The 10,258-nt window shown below is 41.4% G+C and overlaps 1 pseudogene across 1 annotated transcript; it reads right to left on the bottom strand.

Moving 5' to 3' along the window:
• Window positions 1-944: 944 nt before the first annotated feature.
• LOC310996336 (extracellular calcium-sensing receptor-like) lies at window positions 945-5,108 on the bottom strand (annotated as a pseudogene). Its single transcript has 9 exons — window positions 4,912-5,108; window positions 4,431-4,725; window positions 4,205-4,291; window positions 3,710-3,979; window positions 3,412-3,615; window positions 3,024-3,299; window positions 2,162-2,389; window positions 1,946-2,068; window positions 945-1,859 (listed from the first exon to the last, which is right to left on the bottom strand). The product of its transcript is annotated as an extracellular calcium-sensing receptor-like (transcript).
• Window positions 5,109-10,258: the final 5,150 nt, after the last annotated feature.

Genomic DNA, 10,258 nt, shown 5'->3' on the forward strand with positions numbered 1-10,258 from the left:
TCGACTCGCTAACATTCGCATTTGGCTCCTTTCCCATTGACCAAAATGAGCGGGTCTGACCCCCCCGCTGGCAAGCTGCGTGGCCTCCGCTTCCATTGCTGCCCTTCTGGTGATGTCATCATGGCTGGGATTGCGTTGATGATATCATAAGTGTGACATAATTCAGGGAAGTAAACCATGGAGAGCAACATGGAAGCGAGTCAGGCGGTAGTCAGTGTTCTTTTTTGTTTTGCACTTTTGTCCATCCTCAAAACGGTCGAAAGGCAGCGGAGGATGAACAATTTTCGAGCGCTTCCCTGTCTTGCCAGTGCTGCGACATGTTGATCGAATCCCAGTCTCGAATGTGAGCAGAGCTTTGTTTTGGTATGTGATATGAGAGGGGACTGGCGCGATGTTATGACGTGGCGTCACGTAACGCTCAATATCATCACGTAAATTAGCGGGTTGACCCGGGTCTGGCGTTGCCACAGCAAGCCGATCAGAGCCGAGCCAATTGAGGTGATTTTAACCCGCGTCGCTTGCCGAGTCCTTTGATGCGGTCGGTGCGCCTTTCCCACTGCCACCAAAAGCAGATTGTTAGCGGGTTTAAACAAGTTTTTTGGCCAGTGGGAAAGGGGTATTTGTGTTTCTTTTGGTCTGCTCTACTCATACACAAAGTCAACCTTGGGAGGACATGATGATGGATAATTTGGTCAACAATATAAAATATTGGGTATGATGAGGTCCTTTAACATAAGGAAATATTAATTTTAAACCAAACCATGACTATTCCTTTAAGTCTCTTTTTTTGCATAAACCAAACTACTAGAGCAGCATTGACACATTGTGAAAGTTGCAGTTATTTATTTTACTATTGGAGTTATTTTTAACACTTTATGAAAGCATATCTCCAGTGCACTCCTTTGGGTCATGTCAGAGATCCTCTCTGGACATACAACCTGATTTTATGACTTTGTGGTGCCTCGACCCATGATAGCTTTCTTGGTGTTTCTCTCTGGTCTCAGCAGGATTATATAACATTTGGGACCAAACAGTGCCACCAAGAGGCCAAAACTGGAGGCCAAGATGGCAAATACCTCCACTGCATCTGCATATTTTCCTGGAGAGCTGACGTAAGCAGGGACAAAGGCCACCCACACAGCACAAAAGATCAACATGCTAAAAGTGATGAATTTGGCCTCATTGAAGTTGTCTGGAAGATTCCTTGCCAGAAATGCTAACAAGAAGCTAAGGATAGCCAGTAAACCAATATAACCAAGTAACACTCCAAAGCCAATTGTGGACCCAACCACACACTCATAAACTATCTTGTCATTGTGGTATTGGGTGTTTTTATGAGGAGCTGGTGATGCAGAGACAAGCCAGGCAGTACAGATCGTGGCTTGAACAGAAGTAAGAATCAGAACTGTCCCTCTCTGCTGCACAGCACCAAAACCACTTAAGTCTGGCCTCTCCTCCTGGTTTGGAGGCCTTGAACACAGCCAGCACCACCATGGTTTTTACCAGGATACATGAGACACAAAGAACAAAGCTGATTCCAAATGCTGCATGTCTCAGCTGACATGTCCACAGTCGGGGGTGGCCAATAAACAGTAGTGAACAAAGGAAACATAGTTTAAGTGAGAACAACAGCTGGAAACTGAGTTCAGAATTGTTGGCACGAACTATAGGTGTTTTACGATGATAGATGAAAATGACCAGGACGACAGCACAGATCAATGCGCCCAGTAATGAGGTGGCTGTCAAGCAGATTCCCAGAGGCTCATGGTAGGAGAGGAAGTCTACTGTTTTAGGAACACAATGGTCACGCTGGGGACTGGACCAGAAATCCTCAGGACAAATAGTGCACTCCATGGAGTCTAATGGAAAATATCAAAAGAGATGAGATACGTATGTGTTGATTATGTGTTTCCAAACAGGAATGTAAAAAAAAAAGAATACTCACTAGTCTTATTGCTGATCTTTCCCTCAGAACACGGGATGCAGTCAAAACAGCACTCAGGTTCCCCTTCTTTCTGGCCATGCGGGTACCTGGAGGACAGCTGTCACTGCACACTGACTGAGGAGGCTGTGGGAAGAAAAATTCATAAATGTTATTCCATCCTGCTATATAGCATTACCATTGATCCAAAAAATAATAGTTAGAAAAATTAGAGGTAACCTGTTTGGATTCAAAGTTCCAGAATATTTTTTCCTCATCAAGTGTGAGCACTTCACCTTTTAAGGCTGATTTTTTAACCTCTCCCACAGTCTGAATTTCAGTTCTTCCGTCAGGGAGCCAGAGCCAGTTCATGATGTCATATATTGGTAAAACATCACCATTCTCATCAAATGATACTTGATCACCGAATGGTGTGGTGAAGTTGACCTTTTCCAAGTAATATACAAGCTGTGACACCAATGAGGAAAATGAGGAAAAAAAACTGTATCTGTTGTTATTGACTGTTGCAAACACAGCATGATCTCAGATTCATAGTCAAACTAAATATTCCATACCAAAGCATTTTGTTTGTTTGTTTATCACTACTTTCATTGAATTTCCTTGCCTATGTTTGCAAGGCACACTCCAATCTGATCATACAATGCCACTCATGGATAAATATAAACACACACACACAGAACTGTTCAAGTTGATATTCAGAGCATTTGGTCCCTGTTTTGAATTTGTTTGGTTGTTAATTTAGGAATATATATTTCGGTGTCTGTTTTTTCTACATTCATTGCAGTTACTCATGTCATGGTCTTAGAAATTCTTCCACAGCACAGAACATTTCAATCAGACTGGTGAAATTTGACCATGAACACTGAAATAATGGGCGAGCAACAAACACTGGAGGAGGGTTAAAGTATTCTCTGACCTGATACTATAGCCACTACTATCAACCACCATTAGGAAAAAATTACTTCAGCTGTATCTAGCATTTCACCATTGATAATCTTATATGTTCTACGATGCAAAAAAAAAAAAAAGAAAGCACAGAATTTGGTCAAATAGAGAGGTGGAATGTCATCTGATATCTCACCTGCCATGGCTCCAGTCTTTGCAAATTAGCACAGCTGTTGCCACTGAAAGGCCCTCTCCCTGGCTCACACTGCAGCATGTTATCAAGAGCATATGCCAGGGCGTACACAGCCTTATACACATTGTACTCTGGCCTGAGGTTTGAAATGTCCAAGAACTCAGTCGCCACACTCTCTAGATCTTCCTGCCCAGTGCATAATGCTCCTCCAGCTTCCGTCCAGCCTACTGGAGGTGGTGCAAATCTACACTGAAAAGTGTATTCCCAAAACTGATTCACCTGAAACAAATTAAAATAATTGTGTTATAAACAATGACTCTAGCATAATTCTCTATTATTGCTTTGTTACTGTTATTAAACACCTAATTGGATTTCAAGGTTACACTCTCACCATGTCATTTCCATAGTTGATGTGATGTAGGTCAGGACGTGTTTGTAGCAGGAATTCTTTGAGTCCTGGTATTTCTCCTCGACGGATGGCAATACCCAGTGTTCCACCCAGGTACGGCATCAGGCGGGGTGTCTGGAGAACAGCGGCTAATGTCCAGGCTTCACTGGCCATCCACTGCAGGCCTGTCACATTCTGCCTCGCCACCTGTACATTACAGTATACTGTTTATGCAGTATTTTAAAAATTCTAGGATCTTCACTTATTTTCAGCTTTAACTAATTTCCATTTGAAAACCAACCTCTTCCATGAGGTTAATCATTTGACTGTAATGTGCAAACACAATGACGACACGAGCTGTGGATTTCTTAATTACATTCACAATCCTTCTTAGTTCAGCTGACTTTTCACTCCAGGGCAAAACCTCTAAGTAAGCCAGACATCCTCCACCAGATGGACCCAGGTCAGAGTGGAAAGATCGGGCAGCGTAGAGTCCATAATCATCATCACTGATCAGCAGACCTGCCCAAGTCCAGCCAAAGTGTTTGAGAATCTGTATGATAGCACGCACCTAAGAATACAAAGAGGCACAGACTGGAATAATCTTTAACTCATGTTTCATTATGACCTTTCAGTGTTGTTATTTGACACCGTACAACTCTGTCAATGACGGAAATGATTACTCGTAATACACTAAAGGAAAATAAAGTATTTGCAACAAAGGTGTAAGAATCCTGATATTTTGACTGCCCATTCATTATTCAACATATTTTCACTTTCACTATAAATGTTTTACCTGGAAAGCATCACTTGGGATAGTCCTAAAGAAGGATGGAAACTTTTTCCGGTCACTCAGACAAGAACATGTGGAAAAATAGCTCACCTGCAAAAGACAAACTGCACATCCTGAAACTGTTCAGTTCCTTAGAGTTTTCAGCTTTGTAATACTGAATGCTCCATATTTACAACTGTGATTAAATAAAATGAAAAGAATGAATTGAAGATAAGGCAGAAAAACTTACCATAGGCACTCTGTACAAACCTAAAACAGAAGAGACTGCAATAGAACGTGTAGAGGAATCTTCACCTACAATCCCGAGGACCAGAGGGGTTCCTACACAGGTCTTGTATAATGTAATCCTCTCCTCTTGACCACTGACTAATGACAATGCACCACGAAACCCAATTCCTAGATGGTGGCAGTTGTCAAACAGACTGAATCCCAGAGTCAGATTAGGTAGCAAGTTGGAGTTCCTGTTGATCTCATCAACAGCAAAAGCCATGGTCTGGGCTTGTCTGAATCCTAGAATATCAAAACTAACACATAGAATATCACTATGTATGACTGAAAAATACAACATGACATGCAAGATGTTACATGGCAAAAGATTTTGGGAACAGTAAGATAAATAAAATCAGTTAAATGGCACAAATAGCTATATATTCTTTGACAGTAGTATCAGATAATCAATTTCTGTTTTTTTTTCCCAGAGAAAGACTCACCCATAACAGGCAGGCTGTTGTGGCTCTGAGTTAAAAGACAGGTCAGGATAAGTGTGACCAACGTGGATTTGAAACAACCCACCTAGAACGACATCTCCGACCTTGTGCATTCCATTTAGGTTAAATCGTCCCTGTAACTGACAGGAGGAGGAATAAAGAGGAGAGGATGCAGCAGAGGGGAAGTAGGAATGTAACATGAGTAAGACCAGATTGGAATTTAATAAAGCTCTCATGACTCCTGTTTTGTCTAAGCCCAGTCACTAAGTTCTATCACTGTGACATTCCCTTTTATTGACTTGCAGAATCATCCAATCTTGCTAACCACCCATCAAGGCAGAATAAAATATGGGCAGGGTCAAAATACATTTCATCAGACACTGATTTTTACTGGGCAGAACCCATTTAATCCCATTGGTCACAAAAGTGACCATAAAAAATATTTCCAGTTGAAAGGCCCTAAAAATGTTAGTAAATTGATTATCAACATATTTCCAAAACATACTGAACCAAGAAACCCTGCTTATCACATATGTGCAGTTTCATATTTAGTGTAAATTGTTACATGATCAGAGCTGATTACTTTTACTTTCCGGAACATGCGCTTCAACTGGGAGCAGCAAAGTCTGGTAGCTCTAAGTTTTTGAGTTTTTACTCAACATTTGCTTTATTTTTGTTGTGTCTTTTGTTATCTACTGATGGATGCTTCTGTGGGGGAGAAGAGATTCTTTAGAGATGAGCTTCTTTTGAAAATGGACAGATCTGGAGGACACCATCCTGTCCCAGATGAGATGAAGAGGTGCTTTTGTGGTGGTTGTCGTGCTGCTGATGGTGCAAAGTTAAAGGCTGGGAGGTGGAGATGTCCTATCGGCCCTTTCTGAGGTTAGTCATCATTGGAAATATTAACTCTCTGCCCAACAAGAGTGATGAAGAGCTGGAGATATTGGTGAAGACTCAGAAAGTAGACATTTCTTTTATTTTTTCGAATCATAACAACACTTGTGTACATCCCACCCAATGGCAACTGCTTAAGTTCCATCTGAAGTTCTTCATGAAGTTGTTGCTAGGATACAGACTAAACATCCTGAGGCACTAGAGCACTGAAGAAGGAGGAGGCAATTCTGGACGGCCTGGATCATCCACTTCATGGCACCTTGACTGACCAGGAAAGCAGCGGTGGTGGATGGCTCCTTTCTCCTTGCTGCAAGATGGAGGAATATAGTAGTGGGGCAGATAAGCAAAATGATTTGGCCCCTCCACCAATGATCCTGATCCACCCAGCTGCCCCTTCACCATCGGCCCTGCTCCATCCAGCGGTCCTGCTGCATCTGGAGGCCCTGCTCCATCCAGAGGTCCTGCTCCATCCGGCGGCCCTGCTCCACCTGGCGGCCCTGCTCCATCCAGAGGTCCTGCTACATCCGGCGGCCCTGCTCCACCTGGCGGCCCTGCTCCATCCGGTGGTCCTGCTCCACCTGGCGGCCTTGCTCCATCCGGCGGTCCTGCTCCACCCGGCGGCCCTGCTCCATCCGGTGGTCCTGCTCCACCTGGCGGCCTTGCTCCATCCGGCGGTCCTGCTCCACCCGGCGGCCCTGCTCCATCCGGTGGTCCTGCTCCACCTGGCGGCCTTGCTCCATCCGGTGGTCCTGCTCCACCTGGCAGCCTTGCTCCATCCGGCGGTCCTGCTCCACCCGGCGGCGGCGGCCCTGCTCCAATCTTTCTTTCTTTTTTGTGTCATTGTCGTGTGAGCTACTGGACTAATTTGAATTTCCCTCCTACGGATGAATAAAGTATTCTCTACTCTACTTCCTGGTTGCACCATCCGAGGAAGATGGCTGCATCAAAGCCCCGACAAAGAAGGTCAGTAAAGAAGGTTGACATAAAGATAAGACAAATTTTTGGCACACATTGTCTTTAAGATGTCTAGTATTGACATATGCAGCTAAAATCACTCAACTATGTTTAGTGTGGTCACAGAATGAGTACAATTGTCGGGGGGATAACACAGTTTAAGTAGCAAACTTCCTAATCTGTTCTATTTTAATTTTTATTTAACTTTGAATGAAATACAGTATATGTTGGACCTTACAGACCCTAAAGCATTTCAGTTAACCTATCACTCAAGGTGAAATGGACGCTGTCCCCGGTGACTGATATGGACTATAAGGGTGAGACAGGCCACTTGCCAGCCAGGCTGTTGAATGAAAGTTAGGCAAACAGATTATGAAAGAAACAATGTTATCAGGGATGATAACTTCCCTCTCATCACTACCCCACTTCCACCAACTGTTGGTAAAGAGGCAAATCCCTCTACCCACCTGTACCCACCAGAGCAGCATGGGCAAACTCTTCCACAAAGGGCTGTGTGGCTGCAGGTTTCTCTAGCCAAGCAGCAGCACAACAGACTTGATTCATTTCATCAACTGATCTCAGTCTTCAGACAGTTGATTAGTCAAACTGTGGGCTCTAGACTGGTTGGAACAAAAACCTGCAGCTACACAGCCGTTTGTGGAAGAGTTTGCCCATGCCTGCACCAGAGGCTCCAGACAGATGAGCCAAGGACCAAGTTGCAGGTGGTCAAAAATTAAATCTAAACATTCAAACAATGTACAGGTTTCAAGGTACCCTATCTCAATCAGGTCCAAAATAGTGGTGGGGCCTGAATAATGCACTCATAAGATCTTCTTCTCTTCTACAGAGATGTTGTAGGAAGGAAGTCTCATACATACACATACATGGCTCAGTGACAAATAGGGGTTGGCAAGATGAGCAATTCATACATTTTCTTTTCTTTTTTTTTCTTAAAAGCTTGCATCAAATTTGTTAAAATGTATATTTTGTAGTCATATTGGTTTTATGTCTTTTGAAAATTACATTTGAACCTGAACAGAAGTAAGACTGAGGTTATGCAGGTTACCTCTATTCTGAGTGACCCCGAGGTTTAGTGAACTAAGTCAATATTGCACTAAAGATTTATATTTACAATGGCAAAATTAAAAGTACACTAAAGCAATGTTGCACTAAAATTCAAATCCAACAACAAAATTACAATATGCTTTTCTTAAATGTTACACAAACGTGACAATGGTAATGTTGATAGGTGTCTTTTTGTTTTTGCTTTCAGATGTTAGTCACACTATAGTCACACTAACATGTGAAAAAGCACACAAGCATCTGTTTGCTAGTACTGGTAACAGTAAAAAAAGAAAAAAAGAAAAAAGAAGAAGACGTTCTGCATTGCAGCCCAGTTAAAAATGGTCTGGAATATAAGAAATATGATAGCTTATGGATATGTAAAATTATACATATTATCCCACCGGTCACGACTGTGGCCAACTATAAAACACACTTTTTCACTTATTTTTCCATGAACATTAAAAAAAATAATGATTGATTATTTCAAAGGGTTGCTAATGGCACATGATTTGGATATTTACTTATCTGGGAAAAATTTGGGTTTAAATGGGTTCATGTTTGTGTTGTTGATAGGCCTACTCTCCAAAGCCATGTTGGCATCCTTTCTATCCAGATTTAAGTTGTGGATGGTGATTAAGGTCTACCGAAAATTGCATTATACTCATGTTAAACGTGTATTTATTTCTATACAGAATGTTCTTTGGAATAGGCTATCATATTAGCTGACTTTAGTGGACTAGATTTCTATCTCAACTTCTAGATGAAGTGCATAGGCTGTTTTACTTTCCACTTAAATAACTATTTGCCTGATAATGTGACCCTCCACCAGGGCAGGCATCCCAGTCTCTTTTTTGTGTTCATGGTCAGCCCAATACAACACACCTATTACAAGTCATTTTGTTTGTTTGTTTTTGTTTTTTCCTCATTCATTGTGCAGTTTCAGCAGGGGCAGTTTTTACTAACAAAAAAAGTATAAGCCCATATTTTCTGTGTGAGAAATGCACTAAAATAAAAGCCTAAAATAGACAAATCAGTGCTGAGTATGTGAATTTCAATTTATGCTAATAATAACAATAATAATTATGCTATAAAGTTGTATGCTGACACATATCTGTACTTCTGCAACTTCTCACTTCATTTAAACTAGTAAATGTTGCTGTCAGTGATAAAACCAATCTGTCATTCTATTGTCCTGATCTGCCCTGAAGGGACTCATTCTTTGAACTTCAGATATATGTTTGGTTATTTGTTCATTCGGTTTTGCTTTGAAGCAGCTCTTTTGTACGTCCACCCCAGATAATAAATATGTCCTATACATGCTTGTTTTCTTATGGCCCAGTATACACCTGGTTCCATGGCCAAATATGGTCCATACATGATTCCCGTATGCTGCTGGACCAATAATAGTACATTTACAGAAAACAGTCAATACAGAGGAAGAAAACAGGAATCAGGTCAAGGACCAAGGTACCTATATGTTGGGTCAGAAGTTTCATTTCACCATCTGGGTTGTAGCTTTACTTCAAGTCTTTGTCTTGTTTTCCCACTATATTGACTGTCTGCCCCAGTCTGTTACACATGTGTCTTGTTAACTCATCCCTCGTGTGAATGTAGTCTCAGTGCTCCCTGTTATCTTTTTGAGTTTGTATGTTTTCTGTCCCTGCCATGTTCCCTAGTGTTTCCTTGAACTTCCATGTTGGATCCTGACTTTTGGATTATACTTTTCAATTTAAGATTCTGGGCCACTTTACTGGATTTGTTTTGGTCTTTAAGTATATTTTTGTAATTCAAGAACTTTCATATACCATGCTACAAAGTTTGCCTGAAACTGCTGTCTGTTGAAGCACTTATCAAGTTTAGGCACTTTACTGTAGGCCTTAATAGGTAAGCAGGGTGATGGCAACACTGGTCACCATACTGATGGAAACCATGTAGAATACAATTCACAGATGTATGAGTTCTTTATAGTTGAGTCCAAGTTATTATTTACATGTTCTCTACCTAGTTTCTGTTTGTTTTGTTGGTTGCCTGAGTTGGCAATTTGTTCATCCATCCCGTGTCTGTGTGTACTTAAGTTGATATATAGTAAAATAGACACTACAAATATGTACCGGTACTCTTGTTTATTTTTTCACAGCATTAAAACAACTGCAAAATAACTTATTCCCATATTTGTGTAACATATTAAACTTAATCTTCAGTAGGTCATTTTGTTCCTAAATATAAGTGGACAACATCGCCACAACATGACAGGGTTATTTATTTATTTGTTTTAAGGACTGAGTTTTAACATTTTATTCTATTAAGCATTACACAATGCAAGGATCCTAAGTGTCAAGAGAGAAGAGACAAATAGAGACCACTGTCAACAAATTTTTCACGTAACGCTCAACATCATCACGTAAATTAGCGGGTGTACCCGGGTCTGGCGTTGCCA

The sequence above is a fragment of the Trachurus trachurus genome, assembly GCF_905171665.1.
Source record: "Trachurus trachurus genome assembly, chromosome: 13".
In the NCBI taxonomy this organism is placed as follows: Eukaryota; Metazoa; Chordata; class Actinopteri; order Carangiformes; family Carangidae; genus Trachurus; species Trachurus trachurus.